A 27,297-nucleotide genomic window follows, 5' to 3' on the forward strand; every position below is an offset into this window, starting at 1 on the left:
TATTCATCATGCCTGGGAAGAGTCCCGTATGTCCCCTTGCAGGTGATATTCTCCAAAGCTTTAACAAAAGGTTGAAAACAAGTAAAACTATTCTGGCCTCTATCATCATGAATTAATTTTACATAAGCCATACATTATGGCTTATATAAAATGCATCCTACTGTATGTATCACTAAAGTTTATTTATTGCACCTCTCATTGTTAGAGATTATTTCCAGGGTTTCCCAATCACAACCAATACTGTAGTTAACATTTTTATACATGTTTAAACACAGCGAAGGAATTGCTAACCTCTAAGAAATAATGCATTTTCAACTTTACTAGGGACTGTAAAATTTCTCTCACAAGTGGTAGTACAATTTTGCATCCTCATGAACAATCTAGGAGAGTTTCTCCATATGCTTTACATTTAGAATGGCCAGACTTTTTCAATTTTTGTTGGTCTGATGGGTATTAAATAATATACCATTTAAATTTTTTTTTTTTTTCACTTATAAACCATTGGGATTTCCTCATGTGTGTTGCCTATTTGTATATTTGCCTATCTTTCTATTGGGTTATTTATTTTGCTATTGTTGTTATTTCGGATGGCTTTTGATTTTGGTTTTTATTGTTATAATAGTCTGAATTTCCCTCCTTTGGGCAATACAGATAGCAAATATTTTTTCCCAATTTGTAGTTTCTCTTTTAACTGTGTCTGTACTACCATTTATTTTTAAAAGCTTCTAATTTTAGTGCAGTTAAGTTTATTGATATTTTCCTTTATGATTTGTGCTTGTGTGTCATTTAAGAAGTCCTTCCATATAACCAAGTCATTATGAAACCTTCTTATATTTTGTTTCAACAGTTTTAAAGTTTGGCCTTTTTAGAGCTCTAATCTTCTTGGCATTGCTTTTGTATATGGTATCTTACATGCACCCTATTTTATTCTTTTTCCATGTGGATAACCTTATTATTCCAGCACCATTTAACAAATTAGTCATCCTTACCACTAATTTGTAATGCCATCTTTCGCCTACATTAAATCTGTTTTTGGGATCTTTATTTCATCCAGTGGACTGTTTCTCTATTCTAATGCTAACACCATAATGCCTTAATTACCATAGCTTTATAATATTCTTGTTATTTGGTAAGGTAAATCTCTCTGCATTGTTTTATTTGAAGTGTTCGTCTCCTCTTGGCTTTTTGCTACTCAATATGAATTGCAGCATTAGTCAAATTTGGCAAAAGCCCTGCTAAATTTTATTTGTAATTACATTAACTTTAGCGAATAGTCTGGGGGGAGAATGGACATTTTTTATAACATTGTGTCTTTCTGCCCATTAACAGACTATATTCCTCTACTTGATCATATTTTCCTTCATGTTTCTTAATAATGTTTTACAGTTTTCACCATAAAGTTCTTGCTTGAACCTCTTTTGTTAGATTTCTTTTCATATAACAGATTTATGTGCTATTATGTATAGAATTTCTTTTTATTTCATTGTTTATTGGAATTATTGGTGGATATTCAGCAACTTTGCTGAAATCTCTTATTAGTTTAATGGCTAAACTTAAGTTTTCTGCATAGATATGTATGCCATCAGTAAATAAATAATGACAGCTTTTCTCTTAAATTTCAGTTCTTAAATGCTCAATTTCTTTTTCCTTTCATATTGCATTACTAAGACCTGTATACAGTGTTGACCAGAAACAGTGATATTAGGAATATCTGTTCTGTTTCTTACTTTAATAGAAATGTTTTGGAAATGTGATATTTGCTTAGGATGTTGATAAGTCAAAATTCCTGTGATAAGGAAGTTCCCACCATCTATTAATAGTTTGCTAAGCATTTTTAATCTGAAATACTAGCTGAATTTTATCTAATGCATTTTCTGCCTCAATAATATGATAGAATTTCCCATTAATATGTTAATATTTTATATGATATTAGTACATTTCCTGATATTAAACATGTCTTACATTCCTGGAGAAAATTTTATATGATCCTGGTATGTTTTTTTAATCTGTTGAGTTTAATTTGTTGATTTTATGTAGTGTGTTTGCATGTGGACATTAGTCTTTAATTTTTCTTTCTTAAACTGTTATTGCAGAGTTTGTGTGTCATGGTAATACTAGCTTCATAAAATAAGTTGAGCAGTATTTATTTGTTTGTTTGTTTGTTTGTTTTTCTATCTCTGAAGCAGTTTTTGTGTTATAAGGATTACCTCTAACATCAATAACTTGCCTCTAAAATCATCTGTACATGGTTTCTGTCTGTAAGGAGAGTGTAGGGTGGACTTTTGATTATCAGTTCAACTTCTTCCATTGTTATTGATTTATTAAAGTGTTCTATCTCTTCTTAAGTCAACATTGGGAAATTGCTTTTGTTTTTTGTTTTTTCAGAAAAATGTACGATTAACAGTTAATATACACTTTCAAATTTATTTGCATAAAGTTGTTCATAATAGTGTTACAATTTATCATTTTATCTTTAGCTGTTCAATTTAATTCTGTTTTATTTGCTGTTTTCAAAAACTGGCTTTTGATTTTGCTTACCTACTTTATTGTGTCTCTGGATTCTGTATCATTACTTTCTGCTTTTATCAACATTTTTTTCTTCATTCTGCTTTCTTATAGTTTAGACCATTTTTCTGTTTCTAGATTCTTGAGTTGAATTATTACTCGTTTAATTTCAATTCTCTTCATTATTTTTTAAAATGAATTTTAGTCTCTAAATTCTCCTTCATTAGCTGCGTAACATGTCTTGATATGTAGTTTTGTTCAGTTTTAAATATGTTGTAATGTCTGTTTTGATTAATTTTTACTCCTTGAGTTATTTGGAAGTATTTTTACTTTCTAAGTATATATTTGCTCTATTTCTATTACTGCTTCTGAGTTGAATTGCCCTATAGTGAGACAATGTATTTTATATGGTGTTAATTGAAAAAACTTTTTGAAATAATTTTTGTGACCTGGCACATGGATTTTACTACTGAGCTTGAAATCTATAGGTGGCTTATATATTTCTTTAGTGCTCATGCTAAAATATTTATATGTATACCTAGCTACATATTCTTCTTTAAAAAATGCACTTTTTAGTTTTTCTGGCTTTCTCCTTAATGTAAAAACAGAGGCCTAGAATGTTTTATCTACTTACTAAGTATCAATCTGGTTACATAACTATTGACTAAAGTTTTAGTATTCCCTGTTAGTTTTAAACATATACAAACATGGTTATCATTGATATTTATAGTCAATGTTCAGTTATATTTACTCATATATTTTAGTTATTACTGTGCCCACCATTATTCTTGGATTTTATGGTTTCCTTTCTTCTTGTTGAATTACATCTTTTAGTAATTCTTTTGGGAGAGGCCTGGACAGTACACTTTTTTTGTATATCTAAAAATATGTTTATCTTTAATCTTAAATCACAATTTATCTGGACATTTTTGCTCAGCATTTGAAGGTAATATTAAATTATATCTTAGACTATTGTTCTGTTAAGGTAGTCTGCCTTTTTCCTCTGGTAACTTTTAAGAACTTTTCTATATCCATGATATCTTACTGTCTTTCTAAAATGTGTCTAGATGTGGATTTATTTTGAATTATTTCTTGTGAACTCAGGGTATGCTTTCTTCTAATCTCAGGACTCTTAATTCTGGAAAATTCTCAACTATTATCTTTTTCCTTATTGCTTCTTTGTCATTACTTTCATTTTCTTTTGGGATTCTTATAAGATATGTATCGGTGTTTTCCAGTCAATTTACCATATCTCAACTGCTCTTTCATTTTCTAAAAATATATTTTACTTTCTGTGATTTTTTTGAGTGAATTTCGTATATTACTTTCTAACTCACTAAATCCTCTCCTTGAAATTGCCCAGTCTTAAGTTATCCCATCTATTGCATTATGTCAGTGAACATATTTTTCATTTTTTAGATTTATGATTGGTTCTTTATTCACCTATTCTTATTGCTATCTGGTTTATTTCATCATTTCTTGTTCTTTTATAGATTCGATTCTTTTATTTATCTCTGAGCATCATAAACATACTCATGTGGAGGTCATTATCAGGCAATTCTATAAACTCACATTCATCTCAAGCAACTGTACCAGTGATAAGTTTGTAGGTTGTTTTTCTTAACATTGGGTTTCTTGCTATGTTTTAGAACGTTGTTTTGCAGGTTAATGTTCATCATAGGCTTTTTCGCCTTGTCTCTTGGTTCTCTCTCTCTCTCTCTCTCTCTCTCTCTCTCTCTTTTTGTTCATACATTCCTGATTAGTGGTTTTGCAGTGGCTTTCATCTGGATTCCTCGGTTCCTAGTCCCAATGCAAATCTTATAATGGTAGCTTTCCGCTTCTTCTCTTTAAGATCATGAAGCTGTGTTTTTATCCTTCCAAATCTCACCACCTGCAGCTCTATATAAGCTATTGCCCCAGGCAGCAGGTAGACACATTTTTAGCAGCCTCTTGCTGAAGTAGTGAGCCAGGCTCAGGTCCACCATTTCATATCAACCCTTTGTGGCCCCATTACTCCAAAGAGCTAGATTTCCAGCCACCCCTGTGTGCTTCTGGATCTAGACATCAGCAGGCTTACGGCTTCAGCCCCCCTTTGCTGCTGTTAGTTTCTTTGCAGAAAGGATCCCCTTCTTTTGAAGTTTCACTCTGCCTCTTTGGCTTTCTCATTTTGAATTGTATCGATTTATATAGTTAACAATGTATCTTAGATAACCCTCCTTTGGTTTTTTACCTCTCTATTATTTAGATGCATCGTTTTAAGTCAAATATTATAAATGATATTATTATGGAATGTTTAGTTGTGCTAGGCACTGAACTTTGTAGATATTATTTTATTCAATCCTCTCCATAGTCAGTTATTTTATTCCCATTATATAAACTGAGAAATTGAGGGAAATAGGCTAAATAAATTCCCCCTTAGGAAAGAGGTTATAACTAGTAAATGACAAAAGTAAGATTTGAACTTAGTTTTCTCCACTATCAAAATTAGTCCTCTTAAAGTACTGTCCTATGTTTAGATTTTGTGGCTTTTTTTAAACCTATATTACGGTGCGTATTTTTAATACATTAACTCATATTTATTGTTGTAAAAAATATATCTAGTCATATCTCAGAAATTTTACTTTATATTTTCTGTGTTTTTATGCATCCTTGGTTCTCTCTCTCATTTTTTAAAATATATGACTGTTTGTTATCAATATACCCATTTTACAAAGTTTTAAAGCATAGTTTTTTCTTCCTATAATGATTGCTGCTATTTTTAAAAAAACATGTAGGCCTATTTTCTTTAATTATCATTATTAATGAAATTGCTGTACGAAATGAGAAATTTAGGATACTGCTTCGTCATTCCTCTCTTCCCACCCAATGTATCTTATTTTGTTATATATACATTATATCATGTATAGGATATTATTCATTTTTATGATACAGCTATGGATAGGATAATCACAAAAAGCTGAATCATTTATTTGGGTAATAGAGAGCTTCTATCACAAAGTAGGTGCTTAGTAAATATTTGCTGAGTATGAAATGAATGGACCTGTTTTGTGTGCACACATGTACACAGACAAAGAAAACATAGCTGAGATCTCTTTAGAGTCTCCCTCTACTGCTGGATGACCCACCTATTTATTTAAACCTTAGATTTTATAAACTGTGGAAGAGTTATATGAATTAATATACACTCTTTCTGTCAACACTTTTGTTAAACAAACACATGCTTTGTGAACCAACCTTTTATAATCAATGAGCCCTTATGCAAGTTAGTCACGATCATAGCTATTTCTACATTTGCCCCTTCTAACCTACCCTACCCCTACAAATAATAAATATATTTGGCAACTCCCATTCTCACATCAGTGACTATTGTTAAGTTTTTATTTGCCAAATAACTGTGTGATTCTTGAATATGAAATAGTTATTAAATAGCAATAGTTGTATCATATTCAATTGCTATTAGTTCATGTTCGTCCAGAATAGTCCATGTTGTTTACTACTGAAATAGGGGCATTTTGAAGTAGTTCTTGTTTTACTTTTTAAGCGTAATTCTTAAAATTCCCAATTGTAGTCACAGGAAATTCTGTATAGACGTTGCTAGGAGAATTCGATGTTCGTTGAATACCGGTAGGTATTACCAAGAAACTTGATGATGATCTGCAAAGTGCCAGAAAAAAATGTGATGCTTCTATTGCAGTAAATCAGATTAATAACACAACATATATTAGCAAGAAAAAAGCAAACTACTATAAACTAGGTCATTTGCTGATGTGTTAATTTTATGGAAATTTTAATGACACATTTGATCGATTTATAAGAAGCACAAATTATTTGTGTTTATAAGAACACTCAAGCCTTCTATGTGGCATGATTTTAGCAATCTTTTATACATAAGAACAGATTGAAATTAAACTGTCTTTCTAGCTGTTTCTGTTCTTTAAATTGTAAAAATGATTTTTATTATTCTCTATTGAAAAGGCACTGAACTTGGAATCAGGAGACTTAGTCTCTAATCCAAGTTCTGTCATTTAACTAGCTCTATGTCCTTGGGTAATTACTGACTCTGAGTCAGTTTCTTCTATTTAAATGTAAAGAGTTGCGCTTGATGCTTTATAAAGTCCCTTCTAATGTGTATCTGTACTGTTTGTCATTGTGTGTCTCTCTCTCACCTACATATATAAACTTTACTGCATATAGGTTCAATATATCAATAACAAGTTATTCAACAGAATTCATAAGGAAATATCCAAGAATGGGATTAATTTTCTCCTGAATACGGCACTTGAATTTAGCCAATAGATAAATAACTGGACACTACTATAGGTTCTTGACCAGGACTGACATGATGAAAGCAATAATTTCAAAAGTACTGTTAGACAGCAGTCTACAGAATGGATCAGAATGGAAGAAATCTGGAAGACAGACCAGGTAGACACGATACCATGGTTCAGGATGAGATAAGAAGCGCCCACAGTATAGTGATAGCATCAGAGATGAAGTAGAAGCAAATGATATAAAGATACTGAGATATGTATTTGTTCAAAAAGAACATCTAAAAGATTACAAAAAAGAAAAATCATGAAAGAGGAAATACAAATGCCTAGTAAACACGTTAAAAGAGTATTTTAACTTACTAGCTCTCAAAGACATAATTTATAAAAATAATAATTCTCAATGCTGGTGAGTGTACAGTAAAACTTGCACCCATGTAATAGGGATACTGGAGGTATATATTACCATAAAATTCTGCAAAGTAATACGGCACTGTATTCTCAGAACCTTTCTTTAAAATGTGACCTTTGGTCCAGTAATTTTACTTCTAAGTATCTTTCTATAGGAAACAGAACTTAGACAAATATTTATGTACTAAGATTTTCATCGCAATGTCATTTCTAAAAGTAAAAGAAGAGAAAAACAATCTTAAATATTTAATCAGAAAAATTGTTAAGCAAATTATCAAACATCCATATATATCATTGCATATAATAATTATTAATTATATAGTTATTTAAGGTATATTGAAGAATTTTTACTAGGAAATGCTCATGAAATGATGTAACTAATCTGATCCAAAAGAAACTTGTATACCTAACACATCCCAAATTCGAAAAATGAAAGTATTTGGTTACAATCAAAGGAAACACATTAGAATGTGAACAGTAGTTACCTCTGTATAGTAGAACTGAATGATATTTTATTTCTTCTTTTTCTTAAACTTTCTAAATGTTCTGAGAGTACTCTAATGATTAGAAAAATAAAAAAATTGAGCAAACAGCAAAAAAATCTAAATAATTAATTCCAAATTTTATAATAATTCACCTTAAGAAAAGAATACATGTCTACTATTTATCACCTCTTAAAGGAATTCAAGCATTTTGTTTTTTGCTATTTATTAAGCTTATGAAATATATGAGATACCAATTTTAGGAGACATATCATATTGAATATGATATGATATGTATTTTCTGAATCATATATTGTTTCTATTGCCCAGTGTTTCTCAGAGTCTCTCTTTTTCACATTTCCTTTGTACTTTGACATTCCAGAACCTTATTTTCTTTCGTCCATCAGGAAGTTCTGCCATCGATATGCTCAAACCACATTTACATATATATGAGATTATTACAAGGGAAGAAATCTAGATCACTCTTTATGTTTTCAATTGTTTTTAACTTCGAAATTTCTCATTGTGTAAACATTGCATAATCTAATAATAGAATTTTGAGTAATTGAAACAGATGAAAACGAAGTAAAGGACACAGCCGATATGTCACTGTAGAGTCACTTTTATTGGGTGGAACAAACCACTGCTGATAAAATTGATTGGGCACCTGTCTCCAGAATAGTCTCAGCTGCTGCTGGTAGGAATGAATGAACATAACAACTTACTTGGCTCTGTACCCAGAATTTAGCCAAAAAAGAAACCCAGTGGGATGCCAGAAAGAAGGAACCAGATAAAGTTTTACCGGCTCAAAATGTACAAGTGACTTAGTCTGTCTCTTTTCTAACAAAACTGTAGAAAGAAAAATGTAATCTTCTTTCAAAGTCTAAATTCCTTACGCTAGCCAATGGCAAAGAGCTGGGGTAACTAAAAATTTGCAGACCGCACCCTCTTTTTCTTCTTCTGCCAGCCTCCTCTGCTCCTCCCCCAGCTCAGGCCTCCACTGGCGAGAAGTTAACCCAGAACCATTTGCACACAAGCTGATGTCTTTTTTGGAACTGTAGGTCCAGTGAAGGCAGAGGCTGTGTCCTACTTATCGTCATTATCTCAGGTTATGACAAAGTACATGATTGTTGAATGAACTCATGAAAGATTACAATTTAGATTGTTTTAGTACGTATCTATAAAAATTATCTAAGGAAAATAGTTCCTTGGATACAAATGCTCACGCCCTATGCATTATTACATGACCAATTTTATTAGCATTTAGGCAAGTTCCTTTAAAATGATGCTATCATCGTGTCATGAACCTCTTTGGGAGTAAACATCTTTCAAGAACATATTTTCCTGCAAGGCTAAGAGTTCAAGTAATGAAGTTCTTAAGAGCTCTTGCAGTGATTAGTGTGACACCCAACAAGTTACTAAATCTCTCTGAATCTCAATTTCCTCATCTGAAAGATGGGAATAGTAATGATACTTACCTCGTAGTCCTTGCTGTGGGGATTGGATGAAATCTGACATGTGAAGCAGCATTGTGTCTGGCTAAACCCTGGGGCTATTATTATAGAATTAATGCCTCCCAGGAAAGCTGCTTGTATTTGTGCATGTGCATGCATCTTGACCACTGGGACAGAGGGTGCAGGCACACCAGCGGGGCTCTCAGTGGGTATAGAATTAGAGAGTCTGAGTGTATAAACCAGTGCTTTTCAGGCTTCAGTAGCATGAGTGACTTGGGAATCTCATTTAAAATGTAGATCTTTGAGTTTCACCTCAAGAGATACTCAATTCAGTGTATTTTCTCTGGGATAAGAGCCTGAAATGTGTATTTTTCACAAGCTCCTCAGGTCATGCTGGTGTAGCTGGTCCCAGACCAAGCTCTAGGAAACCGTGGCCTCAGACCACCTGCAGCCCCATGGTGTCACCCTCCCGAACTTGCCCTGCTCTGTGGCTCCGTTGTCCCCATCCACTTACCCTACCTCACTGAAAGCAGAAGAGAAGAAAAGGGAAGGCAGGGTCAGTTGGGAAAACTTGAGTAACTACAGCAAATTATCTGTTACTTTGTATTATTTTGACTAATCATCTGCATTAGTGAGCTGACTTGAGAAGTAAGCTTAAACTTGAGAACAATAGTCTGGCCCCAATAACTGTAGAATGACTGGCTACAGTGCAGTGTATCTCCTGTGTTTTCATGGGATTGCTACCTATAGAACTTAGATGAATAAGCACAATTGAAGTGCAAAGTGTTAACTGCATGCTTCAGTTTAGTCAATGCATTTGCACATTGAAGTAATTAGGATGTATTTAAAAGCATTCTGCTTAAAATACTTTGTTCTCCATTTCCTACAAATCAAATTAGTGAGGGGTAGATTTGATTTTGACATCATTTTGAAAATATTTTCTTTTTCTTTTTTAAATTTTCTTAGTATTACATTTTTACAAACTTCAAAACACAACCAACTGTGACTAAATTCATAACAACAAAACAAAAAGTCCATAGTGCAAGAAAATGAAAAACAGCACAGAATAATATGCAGAACAACGTAAATCATACCTACAAATATAGTTGCAATAACACACTTTATCCATGTCTGATCAATTAATAGCAAATACTTATTCAAATAGCAAATCGTGCATTCTTTGACTTTGAGGGCCCCAAATATGATTATTCACCTCAGTCCAAATAAATACAAAAAGGCAGCCAGATCCACTTAGTAAAATCTTAACCATCTCCTAGTTTCATTGCACTATATGTAATGCAATGAATGACTGTAAAGAAAGATTATAAAGGGTGTTTTCCTCGTTTGCTAACAAAGCATTCAAACAAGATTACTCGTTTTTTAAATAGTTAGATTGGGCAGAACCACGAAATGTTATGGCGCTACATGACACAGACAAAGACAGCCTCTTGAGCTTATATCCCAACTCTGCCCATTGTCTGTATTGTCTGTAATAATTGCCTCTCTGAGCCTTAGTTTTCACATGTACAAAGTGAGGGTAATAATGTCTACGTTGCAGAGTCATTTTCCAACATGCAATAATGTATTTGAAGTGCCTGGAATTTAATATGTACTCAATAAATTGCAATTATTATTATTATTATTAATGCAGGGAAGAAAGTGTGGAGCGATAAGAACCCAAAACCCTCAGAGAAAAAAAAAAAAGACTAAACAGAAATAGTCTGTGTTCTCTCTTTTCCAGAGGCTATGTACAGGAGTCACAGATTTCATCCAGAATTTTACCAGGATTCCTACAGAAGGGATTGTTTCCCCTTTATAATCTTCTTGCCCCCCCATTGTTGTCCTTAATGTAAATCAGTGACCTCAAAATACATGTTGAGAAATAATCCTTTGTACTACTGAAGTGCATATTTGAATGGCCATAATATTCTAATACAAATTATTATCATATCCTTTTGTTGAAAATCAGTAGTACTTTGGATTGGGCGTAGATTAGATAAGTCTAATTCCTCTTAGTTTTTTCTATACTACTTTTATAGTTTTCGAAGTCTAATGTTTAGGAATAGAAATGAAGAGGAGATAGAGAGAATCAATGAGAATGGTAGATTCATTTGTGCTTCTTAAGAAGTAGAAATGGTATCTTGTTCAACCCTATCTTCAATAACTAGCTCTATGTTTCACATATAGAAAGTGCTCATTGGATGTTTGTTGCATTAAGTAAATGAACAGAAACAAAATGCTGAGAAAATATTTACACAGCGTCAAGGAGCCAACCTGGCAGTAGTGTGTGCGGGTGGTAGGCAAAGAGCTTAAACTTAGTCGTGGGCGTCAGCAGCCCTGTGGGAAGGATGGCTGCGTGTGGAGGGGCAGCCATTTTTATTCAGAGCCTCTAATTCCTAACTGGAGGAAGCGGCTAAACCACAAGAGCCAACTGACCTTCAGTCCTGGAACCATGACATGACCTTCATGTCAAAGCTGGAAGGGACCATAGAGATTTTCTAATTCAATGGCCTCATTTCTCAGTTGAAGGAACTGAATGAGTTGCCGGAACACTTGATAGCAAAGTTTATTGCTCCTCAGACTTCGGTTTCCCGATTCTGGTCCAATTCATTTGGTATTGGACCAGGTTGCCATTGTGTCCCCAGGTTGTCCCCTTGGGTTCCCATGTATTCACAGTGGCTTCTCTTCCTTTGACCAAAGTAATGCAACAGAAGATCCAGCAATGCCTCTGATTAGAATCATCTCACCAAAATACGGTAGTTTTTCATAGAGCCTAAAAGGCCACAATAAAGAGATTCTTTGGTTGACTCTTAAAATTAAATTTCTGTACCAAGAAATAATCTATACTGAATTATTATTAACCAGTAACAGCTCATCCAAATTACTTTAGCTCCTTTTCAAGTGATTATTAACTAACAGGAATGGAGAGGAGAAAAGCCCTCAGAATTTGATTGAGGAGAAAGTGAAGGAAGAGTGCTGCCTTTGGGGTGGCACCCAGGGAAAAGCACTGCCAGCTTGGCTGTGGCAAGGCATGGGGCCAGGTAGGGTGGGGGTGGACCAGAGTACCCAGGAAGGAACTGAAGGATTTGAGTCTTTGAGAAGGAGAGAGGAGATAGAAGAGTTGAAGGAACAGAAAAAAAAAGAGGAAGTGAAAAAGGGGGAGGGTACTGCAGGTAAATTTAATAATTTTGGTTTTGGGTTCATTATTTGTACCTCTTACAAACTCATATACTTGTAACTCTTGCGTTCAGTGGAGAAACCTTGTGTTCAGGTTATTTGTGTCCTGTTACAATTTATATTGCTATTATCAAATAATGACAAGAATTCCTTGAATCAAGTATGAATGACATCCATGAAAGAAAAAATAAAGCATTTGGTAGGTAAATATCTTCCCCACCTACCTAGAGAGTGGAGGAAGTGTTGATGGGCTGCTGATGGTGAGTTAAACTGGCATACCAGGAATTTTTATAAATGGTTTTCCCATGCTCCATTGACTCTGTTGCTGAGACTTCAGTTGTATCCCAGCTGTGCGTGCAAAATCTCATAATTATTCTTACTGTATTAAGCATTTTATAGCAATTTTAGCTCCAAAATGCTATGCAATAGTTTTTATGCAAGTGTACCAGACATGTAAGCTGTTCCAATGAAAACATTTCCTTTCATTTAGACACGTGGTTTTAGGTTTCCAAACTTAGCTCTCTGCATTGAAGGAAGACTCTGTAGGACAGACATCAGGGGTTTTATGGTGGGCGAAGAGGGCGCAGTTGGATTTTCTTGCACATACTTGAATTCTACAAGCAGCCTCCTCAGAAAAGGGACATTTCACTAGTTGTACAAAATACTGATATTAGTAAATGCTGCTACTGAGCAGGAGCTTCTCCCCAGCCTGTCCTGTTGAGAAAGGCACGGGAGAGGAAGTGAGGGTGATCTCTGCATCCCTCTGGGGCATGACAAACAGGCAGAAGGACTTGGGCTTAACCTCTCCACAGACGGCTGGTACCTTTAACACTGCTGCACATGCTGTTGCGTCCTGCAGTGGCACGTCTTGGGCCCGAGCCCAAAGCTGGTGTGGAGTTTGAACCCTTGGCATTCTGGCCCAGGGCCAACTGCTATCAATGGAACCCCACTGACACCTTTAGTTATTCTTCCTAGATTAGGATAGTAATTTACTTGTCTCTTTGATTTCAAGTGTCTGGTTTTGTTTCCAGATGCCTCCCAGCTCATCTGTATTCCAGGGGTTTCAAAAGACTTTAACCTCATTGGTTCTTTCCTTTGTCAGTTCCATTTGGAGCACACAGGAGGGATACAAACTAGAGAGAGGCAAGGGAGGGGTGGTGTGTGTGTGTGATGTATGGCGCGCTGGGGAGGGCTGGGTGAGACTGCAGGCATACATGAAAGGCATATTCACTTGCAGAATATGAGCTATTATTTCAGGGCAAGTCAGGATGGAGTTTAAGAGGTGATGTGTAGGACAGTGTAGTGAAAAGTGTCATTAGATAGATTCATGTGTCAAAGCCCTCCAACCAGCAGTAATCTCTAACACCCCAAACGATTGCAATATACGAAAGAGATGGAGAGACCATAGAAATTTTATCCCAATGCCAATAAGGTAACAGCAGTCGGATTTTAACATGCTATGGTAGGAAAAGGCATTATTGCAGGGGTGTCATTTCATGTTTACAGGGACCTGTCTAGCACTGTTTATTGATTTTACTGCATTTCTTTCCCTAGGACCCTGTAGATAGATAATTGCTAGAAATGTCCATCATTAGCAGAGCAACGAGTGCAACCATCGCACTAGGAAAAAGATACACATAGGACCCTGCAAGCAGGCATCAAACGGGGGGAAGAGTCACAATAACACGTGCAGCTATAACTCCAGGCAAACACACACACAACACCCTGTGTAGCCATTGCACTGAGAAAATACACAGAGCCCCCTGTGCAGCCATCACACATCAGGAAAATACACACATGACACCCCTATGCAGCCATCACACCAGGCACAAGCACAGACATAAAATGCTAAGTCAATAGGAATGAACAGCTCATAAAAGCCTACTGGAATAGATCACATCACAGCCAGGTACATCTGTTCTCAGCACTAACCATTATCGTTAGCTTAAAATGCTTAAAATCACTGCGCATCCTCAGGTCTAGGGACAGATTATTCCAAGAAGATTCTGCTAAATAGATTTGGCAATGCAGTGAAGGGGACCTCTACCACATTAAAGTGATGCATTTTGCATCTCAAAGGCTGTCAACTGTATTTAGAGGAACTGTGTGATGGAAGAACAATGCCCTAGGATGGGATAGCAATTTTTCCAGCCCTTCTAAATCTGGGGGTAATTTTTACCCCAACTTTTAAGTGTACAATTGAATGGGCAGCCATCAGATTGGGAGGTGACTAATAAAAGCAGAGTTGGAAACAATTTTCATCTGTGCTGCAAAGTAAGCCACACCATCCTGTTTTAAACTGCAACTCTCAGGGGAGATGTCGTATCTAGAGGTTTTAGTGAGGTCAGGCTTCAAGCCATCAGCTTGAGATAAATAAGTAGTAACTACAGTCCTTGCTTCACAGGGTTGCCTGCCCAACTGGGGGGAATAAAGGAACCACCCACCTCTTCTTTTTCCAGTGCCTTCTCTTTATCTTCTTGCCTTGGTCTGTGATGTTACTCTAACTGTATGACACAGGGGTTATAGCACTGTGAGGGAAACTCGGTGTGTCCTTCTGAAGAGTAGTCCAAAAAAATACGAGAATTTCAAACTTGCAGTTCCGTTTTTCAATTACAGTGGCGTTCTGTGTTTCTACTGAGTGAGACAAGTTTCAAGCTAGCTTGTTAAGAATGATTTATACCATAATTCTAGGAAAAAACAAATGTGACTGAAATTTGAAAAGGAAGAGTGGGGGGGAAGTGCCAGACTAAATGAATCCTAAGTAAATAGGGTGGGGTCGGGTTTCTTTTTTTGGTGTTTTTTTGTTTGTTTGTTTGTTTGTTTGCTTTTTTAAAAAAAAGAGAGAGAGAGAGAGAAATGTATGTATTGTTGGTAATCACTTCTCTCACCTGGGTGGAATGAAGCAAAAGAAAACAGAATTGCTCCATTTACTCCTTGTAAAAGCAAATTTTCAGGAGAGGACAGGTGTTTCTCTTAAATTCACATGACAACATCTTACTGGGGATGAACAGAACTGGAAATGAAAACTAAGAATTCCACCTCCTTTTTTTCCTCAAATGTGGTGCAAAAGATTTTGTTAGGGTGAGATAAGCAGTTTCCATAAAACAATGCAATGGTGACATGAGGTAATTACATGGTGATTAGGACACACGGCGTGGCATACTGGAGAAATGACATGATACCTACGTGACAACTATAGTAACTCTACTTATTGCTACCGTATTTTCTCCTGGTAACTATATAATTAGTTTGTGTCACCAAAGCACTCTAAACGTATGCCTGTTCCAGCTACTCCGGTAGGAAAAAAATAAATAACTTTTTTGCAAGGGGGGAAAAAAAGCTAATGAAGAAAGTTGCCAAGAACAGATATTTTGTAATCTGTGCTAAATCTCTGCTGGAAAACATGAACAGTAACGAAGCTGAGAAGACAGTAAAAGAAATTCGGGGCAAGGTGCCAGACGCCCAGACGGAAGGAGAATGTGGACCAAAAGATTGCGACAATCGGGTAATTATGGTTTATGAATTTCAGCTTTAATCTGTAGTTCAGTGAGTCCTGATTAAATATCTGTTAAACACAATTAAAGTTTGTTTTTGTATTTCACCGTCTTGATCAGAATAATTAGAGACTGCGTGTTTCATGTCAAAAGTAGCAAGAGGAATTTTAGTGAATGAACATCGTTTTTAAAAGCCATTTGTAGCACCAGCTGTTGGCATTATTTTATATTTTAGTGTTATCAGCATAAAGATGGTCCTCTGGATGCTGAATAGTTTCCAGCAGGACAGGGACGTTATGCTATCATGATGGGCCTGTGCTGATGAAGCTTAAATGTTTAAGGGCTGACGTTCTCTGGAGATAGTGGACAGGGGAGTTGTAGGTCAGGAAAGCAGATACTTTCGGGAAGAGAAGAAGGAAGACAGTGAAGTTTATGGACGCAAGGAGCTGAGGGAGGAAATTTCTCATGGTATAGTCATTTGTGTTAACACCTGCAAACACTGCTTAGCTTATTGAAACAGGATGTGTATAGTGCCTGAGGGAAGGGCACGAGAAAGGTGTGATGAGAAGCGCAGGAACTCTGTGCTGGTTGGTCCTTGGCTGAGGGCCTGTGTTTTTTATTCCTCGAGTTAGTAGAAGGTATAGCTGAAAGAACTTACCATATTAATAATTGACTAGTGATAGCAGTATGAATTCTGCAAAAAAGACAAACTGGAATACAAGTAGGATTAACTGAAATTGGGTAAAGAGGTAAAATACATCTCCACAACCCCAAACTAAGACTATGATTTCCATCCACATGCGCCATAAGTGAGGTTGGCGAGTCATTAAGTTCTATCCCTTTAAAAATTATAGGAGGGTGTATGTAAAAATTTCTGTACAGCTTGCCATGATATGAACTTTAAAGAAACAAGATACTGTCTTGCTTGCTATTTGAAATGTGGGTACATGAAATATGTAGGTCACTGGGATAGAATAACAGCAACCCCCCCCCCCGCCCCACCCAAGGTCTCCACATCCTCATCCCCAGAATTTGTGAATATGTTGCTTATATGGCAACAGAGACTTTGCAGATATAAATTAAGGGTCTTGAGATGGGGACAGTATTCTGGATTATTTGGGTAGACCTGAGTAATCACAAGGGTCTTTTTAAGGAAAAGAAGGAGACACAAGGGTCAGGGTTAGAGAAGGGGATATGACAATGGAAGCAGAATCAGAGAGAGAAAGAGAGAGGAGAGATTATAAATGCTGCACTGCTGGCTTTGAAGATAGAGGAAGGGGCTATGAGCCAAGAAATGCAGGCAGCCTCTAGAAGCTGGAAAAGACAAGGGGAAGGATTCTCCCTTAGAATCTGCTTTCTTTCTAAGCAGCCCTGCTGACGGTTTTATTTAAGGACTTCTGACCTGCACAACTGTAATGTCTGTTGTTGAAGCCATCCACTTGCAGTCCTTTGTTCCCGCAGCAGGAGGAAACCAGTACAGTCCCCAGAAACCTACCCTATGGATTTGATATCCACTTAGAAGGTGGCTGGTTCAAAGTTCATTTAGGTGTGAGAAAACCAACAAGCTTATATGAGTTTAATTTTCCAAAGCCCGTTCTGCAGACTTTCTCTGTGGTGTCATTTGGACGTACCTGCTATGATAAGAATTAAGAAAGCCTATATACTATAAATTAAAATTGGGAAAATTCAACCCCATCCCAGCACCACTTACCAACAATACATTCTGTGTGACTAGAAATGTTTACAGGAATGAGGATTGGAGGGTGAGAATAATTTCTCTAACACTAGCAGTTAACATTTGAGTGCTTACCTCAGGTTGAACACTTTACCAATATTCGACCATTCGGATCCACTGAAATGGTAATTTCATATGGTTCAACAAATCCAGTGTTATCTCATTTAAATCTTCAAAGACTTAAATTTAAAAATTTCCCCAAGATAATATAATTAATAAATGTCAGAGTTATGTAGAGTTCAGACTAATAAAAATGCTTATATCCAACACATTCAAGTAAAAACGAGATTAAATCCCAATGGGCCGAAGGTATTTTAGCACAGTGGAGGATGCAGGCGTGTGTCTTCTGTGCAATTCCAAAAAGTGACAGTTTAAAAGTCATGAGAAAGCTGTGGGGTAAAGTGAGCATGACCACAATAGACAGAGACAATGACTGAAATTTGCTGCCTCGCTTCTTTGAATTCAGAAGAGCCTATACGACCACAGAGGACGATGGGATGGCAGAGTGCTTTAGAGTGGTATTGCTTAAAAGGATTCCTCGCCGCTTTTGGCTTATGGCTTCTGTTGATAATCTGATGAAATCTGTGGATCCTCTCCCCAAAACAGGACACAGTACCTTTTCAAAGAATTTATAGACCCCCTCCCCCACCCTGAAAGCCTATCATTGACCCTCAGATTAATTATCCCTGGTTTACAGTTGTGTTCTAAGAAAAACACTGCGGGACTGACTGGTCTGACATGATTTGAGACCAGAATTGTGCAATACTTATTTAGCACAGGATTTTGCACCAGTCTTCAATGTACACTGAGGTCCAGGCTTTGAATTAGTAAAACTAGGACTTCTGATGCTAATGTGCAAGGAAAGTATATTTTTGTTTTGAAAACACTTTGAGGTACGTTTAAACAACCATCGAAATGAAAAGCATGGGTATTTCCCTTGTTTACTATTCATTCTCTTATTGTTTAGTCATTAATGTATTCATTCATTTAGCAAATATATACTGAGCCCCTACTGTTCTCAGTGCTGGGGATATAATAGTGGGCAGGACTCTTTCCTCATGGAACATTCTAGTTAGAGGAGGTAGCTAATAAATATGTAAACATGCTGACACGCACTGATGAGTGACATGAAGAAAAAGAGAGTGTAACCTGGTAGAGGTAGCATGTAATGAGATGGCATCTGGCTGAGACATGAATGATATTAGAAACTGGCTATTTGAAGGTCTCAAGGAAGAGCATTGCAGGCAGATTGGAACAACAACTGCAAAGACTCTGAGACTGAAATGAGCTAGGTATGTGAATTGTGAAAGCTGGTCAGTGAATAAGAAGTATATTGGAGGTGTGAACAGAAAAGGAATTAGAAACCAGATTACACAGGCTTGTTTGTGATAAGTTTGAATTTTCTTCTAGTTGCAGTGGGCAACCTTTGGAGATTTATGTAGTGGGATCTGATATTACACTGAAAGAAATCATTGCAGTTGCTGTATAGAGAGTGGGGTATGGGCGAGCAAGAACAGAAGTAATCCCTACTAATAGTTAAGAAAACATCCAAAGCTAAAGATAGGAAGTAATCTCAGGATAGTGTAATACCATGTTTCTCCGAAAATAACACCTAGCCGTACAATCAGCTCTAATGCACCTTTTGAAGCAAAAATTAATATGAAACCCGGTCTTATTTTACTATAAGACCAGATACAATATAATTAATATAATATAATATAATATAATATAATATAATATAATATAATATAATATAATACAATACAATATAATAATATAATATATACCGGGTCTTATATAATATAATATAATATAATATAATATAATATAATATAATATAACATAACATAATGCAATATAGTGTAATATAATACCGGGTCTTATATTAATTTTTGCTCCAAAAGATGCATTAGAGCTAATTGTCCGGCCAGGTCTTATTTTCGGGGAAACAGGGTATAGTGCCTGATGGAGAATTTTTTTTTTAATTAAAATGTATTGGGGTGACAATGGTTAGTAAAATTACATAGATTTCAACTGTACAATCCTGTAATACATCATCTCTATATCACATGGTGTGTTCACCACCCAGAGTCAGTTCTCCTTCCATCACCATATATTTGATCCACTTTTCCTTCTACCACCCCCTCCCCCCTTACCCTCTGGTAACCACTGAACTATGGTCTGTATCTATGAGTTTTTGTTTCTTTGTTTGTTTTGTTCCTCTGTTGCTTTCAATTGTGTATCCCACATATCAGTGAAGTCATATGGTTCTCGACTCTTTCTGTCTGACTTATTTCGCTTAGCATCACAATCTCAAGATCCATCCGTGTTGTCCCAAATAGAGCCTCATGGAGAATTTGAGCTGTCTTAGGCTGAGCAGCCAAATGAGCAGAAAATGGTTTAGGGAGTGTAGCATCTCCTCTGTTTTTGGTCCATGAAAGGATTGCTTGGGCCAAAAATGTTATTCCTGAGAGGAAGAGGAACAGGAAATGTGAGCACAGTCCAAGCGTTGTTTGACTGGGAGAAGATTATTAAAGTAACTGCTCAAGTCACCAGCAAACAGAAATCTCGACAGGTAAGGGAGTTATTGAGAGTTTGGCCCATTTTACTGAGGTTCATCACAAGTCTGCTTCCTCTGTTTCCTGAAACCTACCTGAGATCACAGTCATTTAAACTTCTGCCCGTTTTTAATGTAGTTTTAAATGCCCTGTTTCTTCACTACCGTTCATGCCTGAAAGTAGTCCACGGAGGAGAAGTGCTCCAGGGGTTGGGGGCAAATGTGAAAGGAAGGAGAGGAAGAACTTCTGTTACAGGTGTTTCCCAATAGAATTAATAGATTCAGTTGGGCGTAGATATTCATGCAGTGTTTTACAGGTTTAGTGAATCACCCACATTGCTTGAACATTTAGTCGTATTATACTTTGTTGACCAATTGAAATCCTTTAATAAATGGTAAATCATAATAAATACATCCTGTATAAAAATAGTGATTTGCTGTTAGCTTGTAGACAACTTATTTTCACTAACAAAGTTAATTATATCTCAGTGATATTCATAAATAATACAAATTGGTAAACTCTGCAATTATATATGAAAATATATGTAGAAAATCATTTAGAAGGCAAAGGACAGGAGCCTTTTCCAAAGGGGCATTGCTATGAGACTGTAGGGTTTTAGCTTCAGGGTAAGTGTGAGGATATAAGAAAACTACAGGAGGGTTAAGGATGACTAACTGGAAGTGAATTTTATCATCAGAGTTCCTAGAATGACCTTGCAAATTATATTTTCAGGAAAGCATGAGCATAGTAGTGTAGCATTACGGAATAGCCTTATTCCATAGACCAAAAACAATTAGGTATACTATATGTGAAAGACATGTTGCAAATACTAAAGGTTCTGAGCATATTCAAATGAAGGCTTAACAACTGGTTGTTGTTATTGTTGCTGTTGTTTTAATTGAAGTTGAAAAATCCTGCAATAGAATTACCTGCCCTTCTGCCACCCCAAGTCTTTATGCTATTTTAAACCCTTCCCTCCCTTCGGTTCCCAAACTGCCCTTTCTCTGGGGAACAGAATATAAATGATCCTATCTAAATTTCAATAATGGCTATTCCCACATGAGAGCATATCAAAGCTGAGAAGAGAATATAGAACTCTTAACAACCAGTACTATTCATACCTGCTCATCTGCTACCTCCTAATAAAACTGGTTGTTAATCTCCCCTGATTTGTCTACATCTTCCAGGTAATAAAAGTGTCTAAACCGTAATGCATTCTTCCAGAAAAGATAATCAGGTAACTTAATACTTCTCTGCTCAGTGACACAGTGTCCCTTTGTATCCAGTCCTGAATTGGATTGATATTTCTAACTGACACTTTACATCAAAGGTCATTTTGTTCAGTTCACTGTCTGATCTTTTTTTATTGTCTTCTAGTATATTCCTAATTTGCAAGATTTCTTCATCCCTGGCAGTATACTGAGAGCTTCCAATTTCATTGTCATTGGTATATTTAATTAATTATTGAGGTTTCTCTTCCCAGGAAAGTGTGAGTCCCATCACTAGAGAAATTAATAACCAGAATATTGCAAACACCAAAAGTATATAGTTAAGTGGCACATAACTCTGAACTATCAAGAGAAAAAAAGAAAATCCAAAGTAGAAAGAGCTCTCCTAACTGTAATGATTTCATAAGGGCCATTCATACTTAGTAAATTTTATCAAAATGGGTTGAGTCAATGTGAGTAAAAGATTTGGTTTCCTTTATTTATTTATGTTAAGCCATTCAACTCATACAGATCGGAAAACAATGTCTGACACAAGACCAACTTGTGTTTTGTGGCTTAATATAGATGCTGTATCCTGAAGGGTATCTTTTATTTTCCTTCAGTTTTGGCTATTTCTACTTTAGTCCCTTAAAAAAGAAAGAGAGAGAGAGAGAGATAAATATATTATAATCTAATAAAATAACAGAACCCCCAAAACGTATTTACTAAAGAAGTAAACTAGTCATTAAATGTCTAATGCTATCGATGTTATTGACAAAAAAGATTAGAAAGAAATTAAAAATCAAAGGTACATTAGGAAATAACATCACAGAACTATGAAAAATATGATACTCTTTCTAAAATCTAAAAGCCCTGAAGATATAGCATTGCTACTAGAGCTAAGGGAGATAGAATCAAAAGAGAGATCAAAAGAGAATATGCAGCTTTAAAAAAAGATGTCTGAGAGTAGAGGAAGCGATATATTTGGGATTAAATTTTCATAGCAGTAGAGCATTTACCAAGGTATGAATAGTGTACAGAGTGCAAATTATCCTATTTCCCAAGGAGATTTGACAGTAAACGCAGATGAGATTGGGAGAGTAGGGAGGATTTAAAGGAAAAGGTCAATATAGGTTAGAGGAGGAAATAGACCTGTTGGGAGATGTTTTGAAAACCATGCGTTCATATGTACTGCTGTGCATCTTTATCCTACTTAGTAGAAACAATGCATGGACAAATTTAGAGATGAAGGGACGCGCACAGGAAGGAAACAAACAGTTAACTTTCCACTGCGTATGCCGGGTTGTGTGTGCGTGTGTGTGTGTGTTTACATTGGATGGTGGGATGTTTTTACCTTCCATTGATAGAGAGGATAAAAAAAATAAAAATAAAAAAGGAGAGGAAGGCAACAATACCTATGTTATTGCCCAATGTATTTTTGAATGCCTCTGATCCAACTTTCAATTTCAAGCTGTTTAAATCTATCTCACTGATGGGTCCAAATCTAGTGCTCACATGTTTGGGACAATTAAAGTCAGCAGGGTCTGTGGCTCCCTAACCCAGGCTTTATTGTCTAAGGGGTAAACAGCCTCTTGTAATTTAGTAAGTGCAAGTCTTTCAAGATGCACATACCAGTTCCACTGAAAACCGATCAATTTCTGTGCTTGGCAGTGGCATTCACAAGGCCCCTATGGAGCATTATCCCATGCCTGAGGGTCATTACTCTTCCACAGAAGCACTGACAGTTGTGATGAATGGCGGTACCTGGGAAGAGGAGGGTTTGGATGTTTAAACAGATTACATTTTCCTTTTAGAGCAGTAGACATTAGATCACATCTTAGACTGTCTACCCATGTGGACAGTGAGAATGAAATCAGAGCATATGTGAACTAGTGAGATTCAGGTGTAACAATCATCATTTCTGTTGGGGGAAATAGACTTGACTTTGCATCCTGTCACGATACTGCATGTGCTGGAAAGCAATGGGTAATAGCCGTATACGAGCTGCTGAGATGTTGGGCTGTCAACAGGCGTGCGATTCTGTCGATCACTATTATCTACAACAAGACTCATTACCTGCCAGCCAGTAAACATCCCATTTATACCATCTGCAATGAATTAAAAAGTGACGAAAAGAATCAGGATCTGTTTGAGTTGCAACATGATTGTCAAGTTGATTTTCATCTCTGGAAGCCCTTCCGTTCTTTGAGAGACTTTAGGGGAAAATATATGATGAGGAAACCCAGGAATAGCCTGGCAGTGACAACTGTCACTGACAATTGTCAGGTTTTTAACCAGGAATTTACATATACAATTAGCTTCTTAAAGTGTAAGAAAACTCTAGGCCTTTGTCAATTCCCATTTTTAGCTCTTCCTTCTCTCTGTTTTTCTGGTGTGCTGGAACTGGGAATCAATGTTTGATACTCCTAAATAGATGCTGACTACAGTGAGAAATGTTTCATAAAAAAAATGTATATTTCAACATAAACTCTTAGACAAAGCTGCCACTGTATCGAGAGAGGAAGTGATGATTAGTTTCTCATTTACACGTGCGGTGATTTCTTTGGCAAGTGCGAATTCCGTGTCCTACAGTAAGGTTCTCTGTAGCTGTTCCTACTTGAAAAAGTTATTGAGGTATTAAAAAGAAACAGAGGTCTGCTGGCACTTGAGGCTATTTAATGTATCTGTAAGCAAACCAGCTGTCTGTCAGATTACACATGTAAGTCATCCAGTGGTGGAAACGGCAGAGCAAAAGATAAGATAGAAGTGTCACACACAAACCACATGAGAAATAGCAGAAGGATTTGACATTTGTTCATATGCATCACCTTTTATAAGAAGAATCTCTTGTTTTCCAGTCTTTCTTTTTCTTTATTATATATTCCAACAATAAGGAGATAACTTTCATTCTTACCTTAAAGATGAGGGTTCTTGGTGTTGCCCAAGGTATTGCTCTGAGGAAAGAGACCAATTTTGAAATGAGGATATTGAAGATAAGCCCTTCTGAAAATAGCCTGGCTATTCAGTAGTATTTCACTCCCAGAAATCTATCTCTTCCTCCCACAAATTGCCCTTGTGGTAGTAATATAGAAATGAGATTATATATTACCTCATCTCCTTACAGAGAAAGGACAAGTGCTATGGGAAAGCTTTGTTTCTTTTAATCATTCCAGGCATCGCTTGCCTTCAATATTTCACTAAAGAGGTCCTCGGTTGCCTTTAGAAAGACACTCTAGTGAGAAAGGAAGAAACAGAGTAATGAGAATGATGGCCTCATCTGGAAAGGCTTTCTAACCAAAAGGGAAAGGCTAGCTGTGACCCCCACCCTCCAATATGTGAATCAGACAAGAATAGAAAGGTAGTATGAAGTTATGACTGCCTCTCCAAAATTTTGCTTAGTAAATGTTCTATCTGATACTGTAATATAGCAGGAGACATCTTTTAATCACATGTTCATCTTTATGTTTTCAGGGGGGAAAGACACAAACCTCTATGTAGAAGGCTTTTAGGGCTACTAACTTTAACCGTGCTAGAAATAAGGAAGAGAAATGTAACATGTGGGAATAAGGAAGCTATTTTGCAGAACCTGACAGGGGAGTGAATGAGTTTCGTTCTCCCTTCCTCTTCTCATGTACCCAATCCTGAACTTGTACATTGTGTTAATTCCATTAGGGCAAAGTTAATTGCCGATGGGCTCATATAGAAGATTTTGCCTCTCTAGGAGTAAAATCTTATTATGTTTGAGTCATTTCAGTCCTAAACAGCACATTTTCAAACTCTAAGTAAAAGGAATGTACAAGATTATGCTGTGAATTTATGGTGTTTATTTTAACTAATATATTTGACCAGCCTAATACTAAGGTTGGGTTAGAAAAGCTGTAATATATCTCTAATAGCATCAGAAGAGGGAAGCTCAGTATACTTTTCATAAATGTACACATAATCAAACACAGAATTGTGATTTTTCACCGATTTGTCAAGGATCAAAGAAATACTTTAAAAAGGATAGGAAAAAGAGGCCAAGCGTTTGAGAAAATGGAAGTTAAATTGTACTTTTATTACATTTTTCCTACAAAGTAACTTAATATACATGCCAGAAATTAGTAGATATTGTGAAGTGTTGATTAATACTTGTTGATTATGTACCACATCACAGGTATATATAGAAAACAAAATGGTGGAGTTCTTAAAGTCTTACATATGTCATTAATTTCCAGTTGCTTTGGCAATATTATGGTAAAGTCTTTGACTGGATTGCTTCTCAAGTCTAAATGCCCAATTAAACATGAGACATTACTTCTAGTTTCTCTCTTAGCAAAACATCATATAACTTTCATGTTTTCATGAAATAAACCTAGATTTGGAGAGAAGAGGGTAAATTTTTGAAGCTACATTGAGGATACTTCTTGGAGTGACCCAACATCAGTAGTCCACCTTGGACTTGTTTTTTTTGTGTTTATATAAAATAGTGTTGAAAACAGTGATTCTGAGGGCAAAAATGTAACACAAAGTAATAGACACAATCTTCACATGCATTAAACTTCTAAGCTTCTACCTTGGTCATGAACAGGCAAATAGAGAGAGACAGTATTAGAATAGCTACCCTTTGTGTCTAGCTTCATCTCACTGTACCAAACACAAAAAGGGTGTGTGTGTGTGTTTGAATAACAAACATGGATCAAATTGCTTGGTGTAGCAACCAGTGGCCACATCTTCAGCAAAGACACTTTTGTGGGAGCTCCTAAAACTCATAACCATGGAGTGAATCATAATTATATTGTTTAGAAATGCACGTCAGAGAAAAAACTCTTTTGACTTTAACCATTTTCCCCATTAATTTTGAGGTGTTTGATAATAGACAATTTTGATCTAACACTGTTTTCTTTACTTGATGCTTGTATATACTCTTATCTTTATTTTCATCTGTCAAATGTTATCTATCCATTTCAAATACCACTGCCTTTATGAAGCCCTTCTTGCCTATTTCTCTGCTTCTCTCATGCAGCAAAAGTCATTGATTTCGGGGTGGCAGGTTAGCTCAGTTGGTTAGTATGTGGTGCTGATAATACCAAGGTTGCTGGTTCGATCCCCGCATGGGCCACTGTGAGCTGTACCCTCCTTGAAAAAGAAAAAAATGACATTGATTTCTCCCACAGACCCGCCACCTCAACACACTTTTTGGTGCTTCTTTTATGAAACTTAGTGCTTAATTTGCATTATCACCAGTAATTTGTCTAACCCCTCCACTAGGTATGAATTCTTTAAATGAAAGAAAAGTTCTCAGTATAATGTCTTAGGCATAGTAGATTCTCAATAAATATTATAACTCAAACTGAATCTCTGTCGTGGCAAACAGGAATTTTTTGGAAAATTTCCCATACCACTTAGAGAAGGACATAGTAATAAATAAAAGCATGTCTAATATTCAAAATTAGAAAGACAAAAAAATATAATTTTTAATCCTTGTGAGTCTACAAACTCTCTTTGTTTCAGATACTCAGGCATCTTCTACTCTAGATCCTCTTTTAAAAAATGTATCTTAGACTCTGTATGTTCAAAAGATAACTCATAAAATATGACCTTTAAAAAGAGAGAATAAATATGCAAGTGGAAGAAAATAAAGAGATAAAAAATGGGGCCTGAAAATAAGAAATTATCATTTTTTTCTCAAAGGTTGATTGAAAGTCCTTAAAGATAACCAAACATAAAAAATTAGAAAGCTAAATAACCCACCTATGGTCTTCAAGGCTTCCTCCATAAGTGAAGAAGAAATAGTGTTGAAGAATGGAAGTCTTGTCCACCTTCCTGCTTACAGAAAACTGTACATGATCAAGTTGAAATTTGGACTTCAGTCTTTTTACAGCAAATGTGAATCATTTTGATAAATGCATAGGCTCTATGCTAGTCATCAACCAAATTATGGAATCCTTGATGTAAATACAACTGAACCAACACATATTTGGGAAATATTTCAATTGCATAAAGAAATTAGGATCAAGTGTAAT

General features: G+C 36.0%; 1 protein-coding gene across 17 annotated transcripts in view; it reads left to right on the forward strand.

Annotated features, from left to right (window-relative positions):
- ZBTB20 (zinc finger and BTB domain containing 20) overlaps positions 1-27,297 on the forward strand; it is a 779,143-nt gene that overhangs the window by 528,382 nt on the left and 223,464 nt on the right. The window lies entirely within an intron of this gene.

The sequence above is a fragment of the Rhinolophus sinicus genome, linkage group LG01, assembly GCF_036562045.2.
Source record: "Rhinolophus sinicus isolate RSC01 linkage group LG01, ASM3656204v1, whole genome shotgun sequence".
In the NCBI taxonomy this organism is placed as follows: Eukaryota; Metazoa; Chordata; class Mammalia; order Chiroptera; family Rhinolophidae; genus Rhinolophus; species Rhinolophus sinicus.